Source organism: Rhea pennata, chromosome 15 (assembly GCF_028389875.1).
Source record: "Rhea pennata isolate bPtePen1 chromosome 15, bPtePen1.pri, whole genome shotgun sequence".
Taxonomy (NCBI): Eukaryota; Metazoa; Chordata; class Aves; order Rheiformes; family Rheidae; genus Rhea; species Rhea pennata.
The window spans coordinates 6,270,004-6,288,582 of record NC_084677.1 but is presented as its reverse complement, the minus strand read 5'-3'; the positions used below and the strand labels follow the sequence as shown (position 1 = coordinate 6,288,582).

General features: G+C 45.6%; 1 protein-coding gene across 1 annotated transcript in view; it reads left to right on the top strand.

Annotated features, from left to right (window-relative positions):
- The window catches only part of TMEM114 (transmembrane protein 114), a 90,248-nt gene extending 71,870 nt beyond the window's left edge, over window positions 1-18,378 (top strand). The window contains exons 6-7 of the transcript XR_009959954.1: window positions 17,449-17,495; window positions 18,343-18,378. The gene's annotated coding sequence lies outside the window, so the exon portion shown is untranslated. The remainder of the gene's footprint in view (window positions 1-17,448; window positions 17,496-18,342) is intronic.
- Window positions 18,379-18,579: the final 201 nt, after the last annotated feature.

The window sequence follows — 18,579 nt, the reverse complement described above, 5'->3', positions numbered from 1 at the left end:
GGACTGGTGGGGACGTGTGATGAGAGCCAGCAGGCCCATCATTTGTCTCTACAATTCAGTAAAATGGAAACAACTTGTGAACTGCTGTGTAGTTTTGTCTGACATTTCACACCTAGGGCGGGCTATGGGGAGAGGAGGGCGGAAGGTCTGACAACACTAGCAAACATCCTGTTTGTGAATGGGATGATATGATGGGATGATAAAATAGCTTTTTTCTTTTGAAACCACTCTTTTGAAGTGTTTGCATCACAACAAATGATACAGCTCAACAAACTTAGAAAAATGCGCTGAAACATGCTTTATTTTATCAAAAAAGTAGAAAGAACAGATTTTTGGGCAGGTTTCTGGGACTGATGCCTTGAATTAAAGCTCACAATTGACAGTGCCCACCTCTGTATGTGGCGAGTCCTGCACCAGCAGTGCCCCAGTATGAGCGCCAGGTGGGACAGCAGTGTCCTGGCTTTGCCTTCACTCTGTGTCGGTAGACAGGCCACTGAAGAGGCAGCAGAAGACCCTCCTCAGCGATGAGCTGGGGCACCTTCACCCTGCGTCCTGCAGTGTGTGAACAAATATAGCTGAGACCCAAGTCTGGGAAGAACCTTTTAGCAGCAGTGATTTAGTAAGCCATAATATTTACTGCTGATAGCAAGTGCCAGAGCTGCAGTAATACCATAGCTACCTACTGGAGAGAAAAGAGGAGGTTTAAGGATTATTTGTAGTAGACAACAACCTGCAGAGAGGAGCAAACAGAATTCATTCTGTTTTTTTATAATTACTGCAGAATGTCTTTAGAGGGTCTACGGTAAATAAACAACATATTGGACCTACCTACCTGCTGCTGGACCAGGAAGCATAAACAAAACCAAAGGCACGATCAAGTCAGCAGAAAAGTCAGATGCTAAGGCAGAGTGAGAACTTGTCTATTCCATGTGTAGTGAAAACCGGACATTTAAGATGCATGCTAAATTGTGCCATTTTAGAAACAGCTATTGTGGGTCTTGGGTTTCAGCATGTCAGGACCTGGCTGCTTAGCAGCCCCAGCCCAACACAGAAAATGCACTGGTGTCCTTCGGGGGAGTGCTGCTTTTGCAGCGGCAGCAAACCTGCAAATAATGGCTTCCCTGACCTTCGGGGTGTAAAATGGCTCTCTGTATTAGACTGCGAGCCACCTTTGAGTTTTGGCAAACACTAAAATTCATTCACCTGAACGAGCAGTGGGTTTATAATACCAATTAGCAAAGATTAATAAAGATGGAAAATATCATCCTGCAGTTTCAGTGAATTCAACAACATTTGCTTGGAATAGAGGATTAATAGAATAGAGAATTAATACAAAAAATTTCTTATTAAACTCATTGACTAGTCAATGTATCCTCAAAAGCTCCTGTCCCAGTCAGAGACAATAGTCAGTAGCTGCTTTGTTTTTCATCAGTCTAAGGCAAGTTACAATTGGGACTTTGTGGCAGGTGCTCAAACACAGGGCAAACACATATGTTACATGTGCCCATGCCTGAGATTTTTTTTTCCTTTAATGACTATTTCTTTTACATGATCACTGTAATAATAATTATCACAGAAAGCACAACAAAAGCAGGCTTTTCTGCTCCCAGGTTCAGCACTGAGGACTCATTCCAGGCTCCTGTTCCTTTGGTGGGCAGAAAATGCTTGGGTTTGCATTTTCTTCAGCTGCTCCTATCTCAGCTGCCAACAGGGCTAAACTCATGATGGATCAGAGTCACTGCTGCAAGATGGCTCGCTTGGAGCAAAAGCTTCAAAATGCTTTAAGAGGCATCCATACTGCTTCTAGCTATTGCTACACTGGCTGCCCTCCAGTAGCCTTATCTGGCTAATACAATATTGCAGAAACAAAGTTGTAGAGATAAAAACCAATATGCGTGGACATGGTATTGTAAAAACACTGATTATGGAGAACATGGTTTTTTATGTAATGTCGGTGACCTGGAATATCTTTCATTCTTGTGTCCATTTCCCTACATATAATATAGTAGATTTAAACACTTTTTAGTCCTTTGAGTATGGATTTCTGAGCTGAGGGATCACAATGAAGTTTTATAGCCCTTTCTTATGAAGTGTGGCATTTCTGACATTATTTGAAGTGCAAGAGCAACTGCATTAGTCAAGGGCTATGCTTGAATAGTTATCACTTTAAGCCCATGCCCTGAGAGTATTGTATTCAGTTCCCTCATTATTTCCAGCCCTGCAGGTTAAACCAAGAGTTGCTATTAGTATATTACAATCATAAAATGAAGGTAGTCACTTTCTATAAGGGTCAAGTTTACTCCTAGAAGCTGGCAAACTTCATATTGTTGCTCAGAAGGGCTGGTGATGCCCAGGACCGTGCTGTTAAGCTGCCCTGTTGCTGGTCCCGCAAGCCCTGGGGGCCAGCAGCAGCCTCCATCCCGCGCAAGAAGAAGTTCCCAGAGGGACTGGTGCAGAGAGAGCGGACGAGGTCATGGCACCATGTGTATCCTGCTCTTGTCCAGAGAGGACAATTTGGTTATCATTGAAACACCCAGGCCATCCTGTAGTAATGGATGTGTCTCTCTCTGCAACGAAAGGAATAAACCACTGAAAATACAAAATATTTTCCAGGAGAAAAATTTCCTTGACTTCAACACTGTGGGTGTTGTAACAAACAAGATATACCTGCAGGGGATCTAAAAAATTAAATAGAAAAAGCCAAGGTCAGCACCCTTGTTGGAGCCACATGCTCACCTGGCAGAGCTTTCTCAGTGCACTGTAGCACACACGTGTTGCATTTCCACATGGCGTCTTCCATTCTGCAGGTATGCAGTGAGAGCACTTTTGTTAAATACATACTTAAGAGTGTGTCTCACGTCTGATCAGCTTTAATCACTGGAACAAAACCCGTCATTGTACTGACATAACGTATCTAGTCGGTGATGCTTTTGCTTCAGAGGGAGTGGAAGAACCATGTGTTAGTTTTCTGCGTTCAACAGTCCTCTGAAGCCCCACTGTTGTAGGTGGCACCTTTCCCTATAAATAATCCCTATGGTTACCTTAGCAACAACCCTATCCAACTCTATGAACACAGCAGCATCAAGACTGCATCTCAGATCGTTTATTGATGATCTTAAATGATCTCAGAGATTCAGCCATATTTCAGAGAAGAATTTAATCAAATATTTGCTTCAATGCTTTCTGAGGAAGGGCCAGCCCTCAAGATTTGTGTCATGAATTTCTAAGACAACAACAATCACCTGCTCTGACCCTGCCTTCCCCAACAAAACTCACAGAAGTGTATCAAAAAGAGACAAGACCCGAAATATTCAACTGCATATACTTTTTTCTTCCTGAGGCAAAGAATTAAAAAAAAAAAAAAAAGAAAAAATGTTAAAAAGTCAGGTGTTAGTCACATTACTTTAAGAAGTAATACTGTGACGTGAGGCATAGTATAAGAACTTAAAACATCAGGTTTACATGGTGTGTGTGTATGTATGTGTGTGTATATTCATAGATTACTATCTAAAATGTACAACTATAAACATGTCTACTGTACATAAAGACAATCAATGGAGATACATGCTTAATTTTTGTTGTCATGTTTTGGCTTTGGTACAGTTCTTATTCAGGGCACAGTCACAACAAATTCAAGAAGTTAAGGAAAGACTATTAATTTTGCTCACTCGCTAAGTTACTATTATAATTGCCAAATAGGCCAATAGATTATTTAAGGCCGGCAGCCACCTATCTTCTGCTGGTGTGCTTGTAACTATCTGCAACACAAACCGCCTATGCTGGGTGTGTTGCTAACCTCCAGCAATCAGGTAATAACCCTGACACCGTGCGCGTGTACGGATACAAACGCAATCCTTCCAGCGCAGGCTGCAAAGCCCGGGCTGCGGGAAAGCTCTTCTGCCGGCGGCAGGAATCCCCAGGCTGGAGCGTGCGTTGAGGTCGGAGCGGAAGGAGCAGTCGCGCTTTAACCGCGGCTCGGGCTGCTCCAAGTGACCGGTGGCGCCGGAGGAGCTCAGGCAGCCCGGGGCTCCGTGCGCGGGCGAGCGGAGCAGCCCCCGCCGGCGGCGCCGCGCGGCGACCCGGGAGCGGGCGGATGATGTACGAGCGCTCGGCTCGGTTTCGCCAGGCAGCACGGGAACACTAACTCGTTTCCATGGCAACCCTGAAAAAGAATTACAGCTTTAAAATTGACTGAATGGTAGCCCCATGAAAAAGTAAAGGGCAGACCATATCTTTCTAAAATATAATTTAGTACTAAGTCACCTGAACAGTATTAGCTAAAAGGATTTCAGCACTAGACTTGGGAAGTGACCCATTTGGGATATGGAGAGTTAGGTTTGCCTAATGGTGTGCTTAGATCTGGAGGGCCTCGCGGACACGCCGTAGAGCACAGCATAAAAGAGGGGGAAAAAACCTTTCTGCCTGAAATCTCTTATCAGGGAAACAAGAAATTATTGAGGTGAAGGGGAGGGGAATAGCCTCATAGATAACTGGCACTTTTGTAAAGAAATACAGAAACACAGCTTCTGAGTGCCTAGCGCTAGGGAAGAGAGAAGAAATGTGGTGGAAATTAAACCATCCTTGGGATGCGTAAAGGAAAGCATCTATATTTAGACTGAAAACACGTCTGGGTGTTAGACGAGGAGGCCAGGATCTGCCTCTAGCATGATACGTTATTCTGCCCTATGAAAGCTACTTGAATCTAATCCTGAAGCCCCTGGACAGCATTTCAGGAAGTTTTTTGGCAGGAAAAACTCCCACTAACTTCGCAAGACTTGAGGAAAACTCGGGGGAATTGGTCTCTGCCAGCCTTTCAGGTAAAGCTCTTTTTGTGATCTGGGGGCTGCAGAGAAGGGAAGGAAGATGTATGTGCAAGATGACAGTCTTTTAAATGCCCATACTTAAACAGGAAAAATCATATTTTTTTATGGGAGACATATTTGGCAAAGCAGAAAACTAAATTTCTTTGCAGACAATTGCAGACAAGCAAACAAAAAAATGAGAAATGCAAAAATGCCCTGTACATTAGTTAGAGATTCAGCACTAACCCACCATTTGAAAAGCACAGTCATGTCAGATGTACAGGGGCAGATCTGTAGCTGTTGCAAACGCACAGTAGAGTTAGGCAGATGGACAGTTGAGAATTCGGACATGAAAAACCCATATCCATTGTCTTTGTTGCAAAAGTCAGTATTTTACCAAGAAATATGGCCAATACACTACTGGGAACAGCGAAATACTGTGCAAAATAGGCTTCCATGGAGCAGTAGGGTCCCGTTCAGCTTCTTCTGGAATCTGCTCGTTACCCTGTGGGTTTTGCTGAAAGGCTGGTGCTCCTGCTCTCCTCCGGTGGGTCACCAAAAAAAAAAAAAAAAAAAAAAAAAAAATGTTAATAAAATCCCATTGAAAAGTCTTGTTTAAAGAATAAATGTAAGCAGTGACCTCAGTTTCCAGAAACAGACACAAAGAGGTTTTATTTCTGTGTTCAGGTGGACAAGGGCTTCAATTTACTGGCAGTTTTCTCCAGGCAAATCCTGTACAGATACTGTTTTCACAAAAACTGCTACTTCTGAGTCTTAGCAAAACAGGTGTCCAGATTCTCAAGAATGTTCAATGCTGTTAATCCTTTATGCTGGATTTTTCAGAAGTATCATCTCAGACAAAAGTCTCAGTGAAATAAAAATGCATTCTCAGGCATTTGGCTGTTGCTCTCGGCGGGCCTGAATGCTGGCACTGAGCAACGGAGAAGTCGGAGGCTGCCCCGTTCCCCTGTGTACAGACTCCCTCTGCCCTCTTCTGGGAACACTCACTTAAAATATCACATTAAGGTATAGGTAGAAACAAATCACAAGTGTGCTTAATAACGTATAAAATAGCTTAGTAAAATTGTCATGAAAATTTAAAACCCTGGGCAAAAAAATCTACATCTCTGCCATTTATACTGATGACAATGATAATGAAAAAAATAATGATGTTTTAACTCACCTATCAAAAAAATTTATTCACCCTGAGAGAGTAGAACTATGCAAGGCTAGTAGAAAGATATACTTACCTTGATTTTATAAACTTCTCCTCAGATAAAGAAATACAGAATGACGAGTTGCCTCATTTACATTCATTCAGCCACCTTTAGCCATTTTTTAGCCAAAAGAATGTGAAATCTTTGATATCATTAGACCTTATAAGAGAGAAACCCTAAACCTGAGCCTGGCTTCTCTGTCCATACAGACTTGTCCATACATCTGAGGCAACGACCAGTCCTTGCGTGCCCCAGCCGACAGAGAGGACCTAAAGTACTGGAGGCAACCACCAAGGCAGCTGTCTGGTTACAGCATCACTTAGTGAACCAGGACCACTTGCTCTTTCTGCTTGATAGAAGAAAGTGAACAATTTTTCCTTACTTTGGTAGCTAGGTGACAGATGAAAAAAAAATAGAAATTAGGTTAATAATTATAAAGCTGAAAAGACAATTCTAAAAGAAGACCCCCGTTTCTAGCTGGTTGCTCTCCAGAGGAATTCCATATCCTGAACTAGAGCTTTGCCATTAACAATGTCTAAAAACAAAATAGAAAAGAATTAGGTTGTTTACACTTGAAACCAGAGGCCATGGTTCCTTATCACATGAGAGGCCCAAGCTGGTCAGCTTTCGAGGACGTGTCAGAGCAGATATGAGATTTAAAGTAGCACATAAAGAAGAAAGAATGGGTTCTTAAACATTAGTTTGAGGAAGGTCCTTCTCATTCATTGGGAAGAAATGTGACATTTGTGGTCAGAGCAGACAACGTGGCGTTCAGCACTGGATATACTGAAGGTAGTGGTACAACGAGAAGGACAGAGGGTGATTTGATCTGTGAATGGCTTGGCTTTGTGGACAAACACACGGTGGGGAAACGGGGAAATGAGAGAGAGGACAGCTCTGTGGGTTGCTGTGGGTACAAGAAATGTTCCTCGAAGGGCTTACGTCCTCCCCAGCTGGAGATAAACGAAACCAAAGCTGTTCTTCCGTGACACCATACAGCATTAGCCCACTGACCTCACCAGGAGATCAAGAGTATTTTAATATAAATAGACATGCACATTTAGCATTAAACCAGCACTGAGTCTAAATTCCAGCTTTTTTTCATGTGGAAAATGGTACAGCCAACGAATGCAATCTGCCATTGTAAAGAATCGAATCGCACCAGCAAACCGCGACACGCAGAGCCCAGCAGCAGACCCAGTGAGCGACTATGACTGAATCTACTATAAATTAATTTGGACGTGTGGGGGGATTTTAAGGCAGAAGAACTGAACAGAGCAGAGTTAACTGGGCCTGCCCTCCTAGCCCCATCGTCCCAGCTAAGCAGCTGCCCCAGCAAAAGGAGAAGGCAATTTTGAGGAAGAAATTTGAGGAAGAGCGGTGTGAACGGCCCCGCGCCTCAGCGCTGGTGAGTGTAAAAGACGTCACGCCGTTAGCCGAGCCTTGCCTGGGCCCCGCGTCTGCTCGCTGGGCCCCGAGAACGGGAGCCGGCGCGTCGGGCACCGCTGCAGGCGGGCGCAGGCACGGCGCTCGGGAGCCAAAAGCCACGCAAGACGCTAGAAATCTTCATTTTTCAGCAGCAGTTCTTCCCGCGCTAATTAGTGCGACAGGGACGGGGGGAGCAGAGTTTAAACACTACAGTAACAGATGCATTTCATAGAGTTTAATGACTCATTCTGAGGCACAATCATCTTTTCAAATCCTCACTAGGTGCTACTGTTCAAGGAAACGTGTGTTTTTAGGGCTGTTCTCATCCCAGGCCTGATCCAAAACCTGCCAAAGTTAAAGGAAAGACGTACAGAGATGTGAAGCATACCGTAAGATGGGCATGTTTGGAACACAGTTGTCTGTTCTGATAGTTAAGAGGCTTTGGTTAGTTTTCTACTTAGAATAAAGCAAGATTTCCCAATAGCAGCTCTTGATTTGGGGAGCCCTGTCCGCCCCGCGAGGCACCCCAGCAGCTGGTGTGCGGTGCTGGACGCACACCTCCTGCACGCCGGGGTAGCGCTATACGTCCCATCGACTTCCCAAGCATGAACTCAAACAGAAGCCTGGAATTATTTTCGAAAATTTTAGCCATATTTGTGCAGTCCGGTAAGCTTTTTACCTCTGCTTTACGTGAGGTTCTTGTGGATGCTGGCAAAACATCAAAACACAGCTGCCCTGTAGAAGCAGCGGTTTCAGAGTGGGAATCCAGACCTGCTCCTGGCCAGGCCAGGCATCGTCTTTCTTTCTTCGCCTCTGTGTGGGACTTCTGCATGAGATACCGAAAAGGTCACAGTCCAGCTTGTTTGCGCGTATCATAGCACGGGTGAAGTCTTTCCCGTTGGGTGTCTCCACCACTGCTAGGCCTCTCTATCAGAGCACTTGAAGAAAATGCAGCCAGCTCTTTACTGTGAGCAACAGCAACGTAGTCGTTCACTCAGGTCCCTATTAATAGCTGTTCTGAGGCGGTACCAGCCCCCAAATCCATGTAGCGCAGCTTGCTCGCCAAGCCAGAGCTGGGCAGAAGGGATAGCAAGGGCTGGAGGTGGAGGGACACCTGACCCTCCCCCTGACTTCTAGCAGGGCGCCGGGGCTCTCCCAGGCCTGCGACCATCCCCCCGAAGCGGCAGCCGTCCAGACGACCGCCAACGCTGGCCGAGCGCTGGCGCCCGTGCCGTAGGCTGGCCCCGCACCGGTGTTCCCGCGGCGCCGGCGTGCCGCGGGCGGAAACCCACGGGCCGAGCGGCCGGCCCCGGGGCGTCCCTCCGGCCCCGAGGACATCCCCGAGGCTTGGGCAGCACCGCGGTTTCGCCGCTCCATGCGCCAAATGACACCTTTTGCTCAGAGGCCCCTAGGCACGAAGAACCGGGGTAGCTGTGATGTATAAGGTAACGTGTTTAGTTTTGGGGTAATAATACAGCTTTCAAGTTAGAATGGGCTATTGCTGCAAGCTGCAAAGAAGCAGGCAGTGCACTTTTTAAAGCCCAGATAGGCATTTTATGATGCAAAGGATAAATCTGTCAGTAAAGATACTCGTAAGTCAAGTAAATACAGCTGTTCTGTTACACCAAGAGCTAGATACTACCACTGCGGGGAAAATCCTGCCCTCTGTTAAAAGGGAGCAAAGGAAAAGGAAAAGAACCAGCAGAGCCGGGGAGGCTGCGGCGCAGAGCGGCAGCGTGGCTTCAGGCGCCGGGAAGCCGAGCGGGGCGGCTGCTTTAGCACGGGTGAGGAAGGCGAGGCGCCCGAGCTCGCCGCGGCGGGGCCCAGCGCGTCGCTCCGCGTGCGGAGACGGGCCCGAGCTCGCCGCGGCGGGGCCCGGCGCGTCGCTCCGCGTGCGGAGACGCGCCCGAGCTCGCCGCGGCGGGGCCCGGCGCGTCGCTCCGCGTGCGGCGAGGTGCCGAAGGCTACGGCCAGCCGCCTGCCCATCACAAGCCGCCCGCCCGGCTAGAGCAAAGCGGCGTCAGAGGTCTGGGCCGCTGACAGCGGTCGGTACGAAACGCCGAGGGCGGCTGTGGGAGAAGAGCAGCTACGGGGCAGTCGTCTCGACCCCCCCCCCCCCTTGCAGGCAGCTCGGCCGCTCCTGAGCCCACGCTGAGCCGATGCCCAGCAGCAGCTCTGGCCTTCAGGAAGGTGCTTCTTGAACCCGTTTCCACGCTTATCCTGAGGGTTTCCCCCGACGAGGCCGGCTAGCGAGGGGCGGCGGGGGGCTCCCGGCACGCTGGGGCTGGGACAGGAGAGCCCCACCGCCCGGAGGGGCCGTCTCCCCGCGGACAGCTGCTGCCGAGCCGCCGCCGCAGAGGCCGGCCTCAAAATAGGGTCCTGAGGGGGAGGTGAGGTGACGGCGGCTCGCTTCCACCCGGAGGCCGTCAGCTCTCGCGGTTATGAACTGCGTCTGCATCGCAGAGCAGCTTTAAGCACGCGATGGGCAACAGCGCAGCTGGAAAAATAATGAAATACCACTGAGCTACTGCAGCATTTTCAGACGTGCTCTTTTAGGGAGAAGCTTAGGTAATAAATTGTCATAATTTGGAACTTGAGGTATCTTATAACTATTTGCCAGTCACAGCTCTTGCTAGTAAACAAATAATAGTTAAAATCTCAAATTTCATCTTCTTCATTTGCTGCACAGTCTTTCTATTGAACAAATTCCTACTGGGTTGTAGTTCCTGTCTGTAGCTTGCACCTAAAGATAACCATTTAGGTTCAGGGCTTCAGAAAAATCAGGAGTTCTTGAGTTATGTGAGGGAAAGGAAAAATATGTTTTTCCCATATGTTGTGATTGAAATATATTTGCATAAGTCAAAACCAGCTGTAGCTATAAAATTTTAAACTTAGCTTGATTTACTGTCCTTATTGAGAAAAGAAAAACAAAACACATCTCAAGATGATCAGTTCAGTGGCTTTTGAGTTAGGATATAAATGGTTAGGTCTGGCATATGTGCACTGCAATATTTTCTAGGAGAGTTTTCACAAAGATCTTCAATTAGAACATCTTCGCTTGCCTGTCACGTACGGATCCAGGAGTCCTAGCTGAGGATGAATCTATTAAAGGATGTCCAGCATTAGTTTGCGCTCAGAAATATTACTATGGCTTACTGTTGTTTATCCTTCTGTAGTGTTAAAATGCTCCACAATAATTTGGCTTCAAGTTGTGATGACATCTTTGCTTGAGCAGCATCAGTAGCAGTCCAGTTGGCTTCAGCAGGACCATTCACAGAGTCTGATGCTGCTCAGACTGATCAAAATATCAGTGTGATGATGTGGTGAACAACTGGTCCTTACGATGCTAAAAGTAGATACAGGTAAGAATGTGGCAAACAGGACAGGGAACAGAGACAGATACAGAAAATGTGGAACACCTAAACGACACCGGTTCCTGTGCAGCCACAGGAGTTGTTTAATTGCTGCTAACTACTTTTCAAAACATGTTTCAAAATATAGGTTTAAGAACACCCTGGCTTTTCATAGAAAGGAGCATATTTTACTCTCAGAATTTTGGTTTTGTGCCTTAATTTTCAATCCCATTTCCCCTTTCCTGTCTTCCGTTTTTCATCTTAGATGCAATAAGACAAATTCCCTTGGAACCTGTGTTCTTGCTCCCCTCTTCGTGTCCTGCAAAGGAGCTGCCCCATGAGCGAGAAATGTTATCTTGCGCCTTTCTCCTTGGCATTGTAGTGAGATAGGAACTAGAGCTATAGTCTACTGCACAGCAGCTGAAATCTGGTCTTGCTGAAGTGACGGGCAAAATATCTGCATGCATTTTGATGGAGTGAGGCAATCACATGGAAAAAAAGTTGAGTCACTTTGCTCATCTCTATTTGTGGAGCACTTTCAGGTCCCTAGTGGTTTATTAGTGCAACATATGCATTTGTTTAGCTGTGTACTGAAAAGCTCATCTATTTTTCCCAGCTATACCGGTTGATCTAATGAAAGATATAATCTCTAGCTACAACCCTTGCCCTACCTATGTCCTTAAGATCACTGAAGCTGCGGTAAGATACCAGTTTGTTGTCTGTAGAAGTAAAAGGTGGACACAGAAACATGGCTGAAAGGAGGTGTTAAAGAACTAGAGAGTCTTTCCAGCAAGGTGGTTGTACAGCCAGAATCTTGTCTTGCTTGAGAGATTTCAAAAAGGGAAGAAATCCATCAGGTAGCTGTTAAAAAAAAAATACTATTTTAATATTGAAATCAATGGTCTGATACTGATTTACAGATGCTGAGAATCTATCCCATTTATCCTTGCAGAGCTTTGGGTTTTGACACCCTTTGTCACCTTCTGTGCCCAGAGACTCCCTTTGCAGATGATATCTTGCTTAGGATTGAGAGTCAATTGGGGTTTGTATGAGAAAATTTGGCTGACCTCACTGAGGTGCTCAGGGGACATATTGGGCTTGCAGGACTGGGCCTGGGACTGCAGCAACTGCAACTCTGTCTATTTGGATTTCTGTTCCACACCCTGTGCTCTGCAGGTTTTGCTTTTGCTGGCAAAAGTTGTTTTCTCAGTGTCAAAAAATGAGCCAAAGTCCACAGTGTAAAATGATTTTTTTTCACCTCTCTCACCTTTCCGTGGCAATTGGCAGGATCTGCAGTTTCACATTACCTGTCAAGCTGCTTCCAGAGGCTCCAAACTCCCAGACTCTTAAAAATCAATGAGCTAGACAGCGAGAACTCAGGAGTTTCTTGCTTCATCACATACCATACAGCACATAATGGTGTTTTAAAGACACAAAACAACACACCTATACACAAAAACCTACCTAGAATTCCTTCTTTTGGAGGGCTCAGATTTTGGGAAACTCGGCAACTCATCTGCCTGCATTAAGGCCAGATCTCATCAGTGGAGTGGTTACCATCTAGAAGCTAGCTATGGGGAAGAGGCAGCTCTGAGAAGCAAACATGCCCCTGATCTTACAGACATTTAGTGTCTGTGGCCTGTGTGGAAATGTAAGGGGTGATGTGAATAAGGGCGATACCAGCGGGAGAGCTCAGGCATTGCTCTGAGCTGCAGTGAGCCTCGCATAGGACCACGGCAGCAGCAGTGCCAACGACGGGCATGTTCTCGCGGGGACGTGAGGGAAGGGCAGCCGCAACGTGCTGCACAGTGGAGCTGACCCTATGGGTTGTGGCCGATGGAAAAACCCACGCAGTTCAGGTTGACTCCAAACCTGAACCAGGTGAATAAGCACATGCTAACTTTAGATTTAATGTGGTCCCCCAAACTACCTTTTTTTTTTTCAATTCCAGAATTTTTAGTAAAAGCAAAGCAGACTAAAAGATGCTATTCACAAAAGCACAGAGGAAGAAAAGTTACTAATGTCACCATCACTGCAGAGCACTAGCACCCATGAATTAGAGAATGCACCAAGGCTTGGGGAACACCAGGCTCAGAGCTGTCCTTTGCCTCATTTAGGCACCCTTTTAATGGAAGAATTCCAGTTTTCCCCAGCAGAGGTATGGGGAGCTTTGATGCAGGTCTTGTACCCTAACTGAACAAAATCAGTGTTTGGTGGAGATTTCTCAAACAGCTCCTCAGGGCAGAGGGGGATAGCTAAAATGGACAGTCACCTTCTTCTCTTCACTTCATATAAACCCTACAACTGCAGCTTGGAAAACTGAAACATTCTCATTTTGTTTCCTGAATCCTACCAGAATTTGTGAATTTCATGGAGTCTCAATTGAAGCTTCACTTTTTAGTCGTGAAAAAAAAAAGTGAATCAGCCTGTTCAGCTGAGCCTTCAAGGAGCTCCAGATGTCAGGGATGCTGGAGTGGAGGGGAGTATGGAGGCCTCCTAGGTACCCTCCTGCTCTGTAACCAGCTGAAGAAGAAATCCAAAGTTTTCCTATCTACCTCTCCCTTCTGATACCCTGGAATGTGCCAGGCTAACAAGCATGCAAGTGACTAAAAAAATGCAAGTAGGCAGGGAAGTGTTTATTCATTTGTCTAGAAAAGAAAAACAGAGCTACCTTGTCATACATTTCAAGAAATGTCATTTTTCTTCGTTGGTGATGCAGTGATTCACCATTTCTTTACATAGAGAAAGTAGCACCTTACATTAAAGAGATGGAAATCAGGCCTAATTTAACAGCATCATTTTGCAAAAGGCACCAGTAACATTTGTGACAGATTCCAGTTTTTGACCATCTGGCAATGGTGAGGGCTGAACAAATGCTTAAACCTTGGGAGACCCCATTTCTAGCAGCAACCGCTTTAGACTTCAAATTTTTAATGGGGTGAGATCTCAGATCAATGCCATCCTAGTAACGTGGGATGGATTCGGGCCAGGACGCGGTGCTGTTTGTACTGGCTTCCTCTGAAAGGCCAGAAGGTACAAATACAGAGACTAAATGTTTCCTTCCTATACTGAAAAAGATCTGTTAGTGATTCCTGCGAGCCAGGAGGAGAATCCAGACCTCTCTGGAGACAAAGCAGCGGGCAAATGCAACTGGGAGGTCATCAGCTTAAGCTTTGCGACTGCTGTCCAAAGGGGCTCTTTTCCAAACCTGTCAGGAATTTCTTTCTAACAGTTCAATTGTTCAAAAAGTGCCTGTTCAGGTATCCCAAAAGTGGGTGTCATGCCCAAAGACAGGCCATCGGGAAGAGAGGGAATTCGGCGGCGAGCCCCGACGCCATCCCCAGCTGATGGGGATCCATTTCTAGCTCTGCCGGCACTGGGGACCAGTCTAATCTCTTGCCCGCCCCGGTTTCCCCGTTGGAGAACGGGAGCAGCGTTAGCGCCCGTGTGGAGCCTTCGCAAATGACAAGTGCTTACGAGGGGAAAGCAATTTCGGGATGCGGCAACTGAGGCACCGAGCATCTGAGCGACGTACCTGCAGCCAGGCAGCGAGGCCGCGGTGGCGCCGGGGACGGCGCGGGGCTCTCGGCTCAGCCCGCGCGGGAAGTGCCTGCTGCAGTGTTTAAAGCAGCTATTAAGGGCGCACTTCCACGGGCCTTTTCCGGAGCAAGGGACCCCGCCGCGTCCTGCACGAGTGAGGACAGCTCGGATCGAATTACGGCTGCAGACCCGGGACCGCGAAAACTGCTTTGGATTAACATCCTCACTTGAAATGTTTTAGAAAGAAAAACTAAAGTCAGAGCTGAGGATTGAGATTTGAAAGCAAACGCTGACATACGGAGGCCCTTGGAAATTTTGTCTGTGAGGAAATCTACTGTATAATTAAATTTGCAGTTTCCTTAGTGGGACCATCATTTGCTTCTACGAACAAAAAGATAAATTTCTTAGATATTCTGTCATGGAGAAGCCTAATGTAACGAGGCTTGACAGCCTGAATAAGTAACTCCACAGCTTTTAAGAATAATTTCTCTGCTAGAAGTGATTCCCCGGGATGATAACCTTTCTGAAGACAACCGAGGAAGCTACCGATGAGCGGAGACATGTGCTGTCATGAGTGTGAAGCAACTGCAGCCACGACCTTGTCCAGGCTCCTGGACAGACAGGTGGTAACGACTGCTGGAGTCGGGGGCTCAGGAGGAAACACAAACCTCCTGGTCAAAGCACCAGCCGAGAAGCGATTTGGTGGCAGGGCCTGGGCTGAGCTGGAGGGGACGTGGAGTCTAGAGCAGCCTCAGGTGAGATATGGGCCACTCAGGAGATTCAGGGAGCAGCTTTCCCACCCTCTTGCCTCTCTGGTACTGAACATACCTCGGCATGGGTACCTAAAGGAGCCATGCACGAACGGGTCATTTTTTATCTATCATCTACAGCATTTTTCTCATTTTGCCCAAACTCAAGTTGAGGGAGGCAGAGTTTTCTGCATCATGGTTTCTTTTCCCTCCAGTGCAAAATCAATCCCGACTTGGACTGCACTGAACTCTGGCTATGTGATGGCTGGCTACAGGCCAACACACACAACCATGAATCAGAAATTTGCATTACCGCTGCTGGCTACAGATTTTCTGCAGAACTGATACTTGGGGTCTCAGTGGCCATTCTGGCGCCAGGATCCAGCCGACGTTAAAAGAAACCCAGCCTCAAATACAGTTTAAAATCTGGGCCTGAGCTCTTGCTGCATGCATGAAGCAGCCAAGTCTTGAGAAATGTTGCATAGGAATTAGGTTGCTTTGACTATCTCTGGTTTCTTTAAACACCAGAAAGAGCGCTGCGTGTGTCATAAACACCTCCAAAGTCAGCTTTCCCCTTTTGACATCCCCTTGGTAGATTATATGAAATATTTTTTTCTGCTGAGTTCATGTAACAAATTTCAGTTAAAATGGAATTCTTCTAGGAAAATGGATGAAGTTACCTAGGTGAACTACATGGCTGAATCCAAGGAGGAAATAGTTTGTTTGTTACATCTGAATAGAATTTTTTGACAATTTCCAGTGGCACATTCCCTTGGCAGGTGTCCCTCTATAAATCACGTACTTCAGAGTATAAAAAAATAAATAGGTTTGGTATGTTACCATGAGATTCTCTAGCAAATTTATTATATGAGCGAGCTACTTCACCTGCCTTGGCAACTACCTACTGATAGAGCACAAAAGATCAGTTCACAGCTAGGTCCCTCAGGAACTCAAGAGAGACAAATGATCTTCTGAGGACTGTGAAGCTGCTTGGGGATAGGGAAGAAATTGTCATCAAATTCCAGGGAGGTAGAAGTACACTGAAAAGAAACTGAGACATTTCTCTTACCTCATCTGGCCAAAGGGTATGAAGGATCCAGATTTAGTGCCCAGTCCAGCAAAACAGTTCAGCATGGAGATGAGCTTAAACACACAGGACAGGATCTGCAGGGCTGTGCAGAGGGTCCCACGGCACGCAAAGAGGAAACTGCACGGTCCTTTCTACCTTCTGTCTCTAGGACAAGAACAGGAAGTGTGGCGGAAAGCAGAAAGCAATATGTTTTAATGGATACTAATAAACAATTGATCTCTCAACATCTGATAAGTTCTTTGGGCCTTGGAGTAATAATACAAGATACAAATCAAAGCAGTGCAGTTGTTTGTTTGAAAAAAAATCATAATCCCGTGGATACAATATTCACAGTTACAGCAATGGTTTGCAAACCAGCACACCTTGAAGCATCAAGATATTGTGGCATTGATCCTACCTTCCAGCTGATTATTTGAGGAAAACTCTTTCTGTGTGTTTGGCTCTGATTAGAAGCAGAAAATAGCATTAGGATGCTTCAGAAGAGCCAAAGGACTGCTTTTATACTCGTAGTAGGAACAAAATTGCAGTACATGACCTTAGCATGTAATATGCCACATGAGGTTTGGTCAGGGCTAGCTAGTTGCAGTAACAGTTTCTCTAACTTGATTTTGAGTCAGTACCGTGACTCCCATTAAGGATCTTCACTGTAGTTAGGAATGACTAATCTCCTGTTATTATACCATGAAAGTAAGCATGTACCATGGCACGCCAGATGTTAATGGCATTGTTGTATGGGAATATATGGGAGCATAACGGCACCTCCCTGGCTCCACCAGCAGTTGGCATCCCATATGGTGGTGGCACATGCCCCACACTGATGGATGCTCAGCAGATGTTCTTCAAGAACTAAATAATGCAAACAGAGGCTGGAGTGATCAATATGCAGCCCTTATAGTTCATTCAATGTTCACAGCCAGCAAATGCAGTGAGTGTTTTTTGGGGAGATGTTGGGGAGTTTAAAAAGAAAAAGATCCAGTAGAGCCTTCAGCAATTTAAAGTAGCAAGTTACAGGCATTGCTGAAGAGAGTTAAATTTAGTTATCAGTCTTCTGCACCTTCATTAAACCATGATTTCTGGAGAAACTTCTCATTTAAATGAAATGATTTCTCGATCGAAACAAATCCAGATTCGTCTACCTTTATCCTCAGGATATCCTTCTACGTGTATGTGTGTGGGGGTGGGAAACTTGTAGCATGCTAGGTGTAACTGGATGGAGAAAAGGAAGCTTACCACCTCTTAAAGGAAATTGTTACTTGATTTGTTTTACAGTGAAGGATGACAGCAAGACCACAATCCAATAAAAGGAAAAGACATATGTAAGTCACTAGGTTAATAGATGAAACCTGTACAAAGTTTTCTTGATTTTTTCATGAAACTTAAATTAGCTGAAAGTGTTTCAGAGTAATATATAAACCAAGATAGCACAGCTGTCAAGACCGAATTCTCTGCTGATTTGTAGGATTACGGGAATGATCTTTGGGAGGAATGAAGACAGGAGGCCCCACTGTCCTCTGCAGTATGTCTTTTCCACATGGTTTCTTGCTGAGAACTTTCATCATGCTCTGGATGAATGCGGTGGGCTTGTGAGTAGCTAGCACCACCAGAGCATTTTACAAATTAAAGCTAGACCTAACACGTACATGTATGCACCTTTTGGGAGGGCGAGTCACCTTTTCTGCGGCATCGCACGTGGGCTTGGAGGGCTGCGTCAGTCTTTGTCCTGCGATGTGGAGCTCTTTGCAAGTGTACGAAGGAGAGAATGGGAACAGTTTTGTTGTCTAGAAACCCAAATTTCTAGCTAAAAATAGTGAACTTAATGAAATCATCTATTAATGCATAAATTATGATTTGCAAATCTGTGCTTATGTGGGCCCACCAGTTCCAGAACCAATTTGGATAGCTGTTTCTATGGCTTTGGCTATGTAAAACACCTGGCCGAGTTAAGCCACATTAAGCATTAAAACTCTTACAATTTTTGCTCTTTTTAACAAATACCAGCAATGCAGAGTAAATTTTTTAATTACAAGTTTATGAGCTCTTTTTGTCTTATCACAAATTTATCTTTTAAAGTAATTTTCTTGTTTAAGGTGCTTTCAAGCATAATCTGCTGCTGAGAACACTAACCACCTTGGATATTACATTCTAACTTTTATTTCCTTGCAGCTGCTTGCTGTATCAAAATGGAGGAGGTACGGGGCAATGTTGGCAGCTCTTATGCCTTTTCCTTCAAATGGACTGATACTTAATGCATTTTCTGTTAGATTGTTTATTTTCAGCTGTGTTCTTCCAAAAATTACTTTCCTGTCTCATCCTATGAATCATAAATTTTGTCTTCTGTGTGGGTTTTAGTATTTGTTTCCATTCTTTTGTGACTCCTGCGTATAAAGGCATTTTGATACA